Raw genomic sequence first — 1,421 nt, forward strand, 5'->3', positions numbered from 1 at the left:
TTTTAATTAATCCACCTTGGTTAATAGTTCATTAAATGTGTCGCAATCCATTCGCAAAAAGTTACAATAATCTGTCTTGCAGGATATTTTTAATTCTCCGAGAAGATGTTTATGTGGAAATTATTACGCTGTTTGTACCAATTTCTCATCCACTCTGCTTTCTTCTTTTTTAATTTATTATTTTTTTTCACAAGAAATGCAGCACATGCGAATAACTGAAAAACATCATCCGACGCTGACATGTCCGTTCGCTACGAGCTGAAAAGTAAAACAGACTGCAAGCGACATCTGTCAAATATTAAAATACACACGTTCTTATGGACACAATTAGGTAGTTGTGCAGATGCCTCTATAGTTTCCTTACAGGGCATTTCGACATGATAAATTTTATGGCATACTAACTTTATTTCGGTGCCTATTGCCTGTGGAGACTCCATATTGCTCGTGGAAAGCAATAAGCTGTCACCTCAGCAGTTTAACAGCGCAGTTCTATGAATATTTCGAAGAGGTATATCCCATGTGGGAAGGATATCGCAGAAACTAAAAAAAAAAAAATAAAAATCTACAGATATGCCGTCCATATGCTAGAAAAAAAGAAGGTGGACGAGTGTAGAAAGTCCGAGATGTCGGCTGATGTGGTGTTCGAACCACATTTATATTATTACAAAGAAATGTCATTTCTCGACCCTATTGTAACACTGAGAACGACAACGAGTAATGTAAGTAAAGTATTTTAAAATATTATAATATTCAATATTTGTTTTCACATACATATATTTTCAAAAGATACACGCAGAAGTAGCCGGTGAATCTGAGGAGAGTGTGTTTAACCAAGCAACAATTGAAAATTTTGAAGTGGACAGCCTATCAGCTTGCCGGCTCCTCACCTGCGCCATCCACTTCGGCGTTAATGGCTCGGAGACGGAACAAGCGAGCATCGAATACTGAGACTACATTTTCAGAAGTCTCAGTCTCATCAGTTACGAGAAATGAAAATGAGACGGTAATTGCCTCATTTTCGAGGACAATTGCTATGCAGTTGGAGCAATTACCACTAATAGAAGCGACGGAAGCGATGTCCGAAATACACAATATGGTAAAACGGAGGGTTGTTCTCCATCTATCAACTCGCAGAGTCGAAAGATCACAAAGTGATATACTATACTCCAATTGGAGATGGATGATGCGAATATGCAATAATAATGTGATGTAAGTTGCATTCCCTTAATTACACAGTACAACAGCTACATCTGGGGGGTGAGAAATTCCAAGTCAGGGTGATGGTACTAGGTCAGTATAGTAAAACCCTCAAAGGCGTGCGTATGTGTCAGTTTTTTTTATGACCTTTTAAATTTTTTTCCTTATCTTGATGTTTTTTCGCTTAGTTGTAACATTTTTTCCTTATCTTGATGTGTTTTTGC

Source organism: Bactrocera tryoni, chromosome 5 (assembly GCF_016617805.1).
Source record: "Bactrocera tryoni isolate S06 chromosome 5, CSIRO_BtryS06_freeze2, whole genome shotgun sequence".
In the NCBI taxonomy this organism is placed as follows: domain Eukaryota; kingdom Metazoa; phylum Arthropoda; class Insecta; order Diptera; family Tephritidae; genus Bactrocera; species Bactrocera tryoni.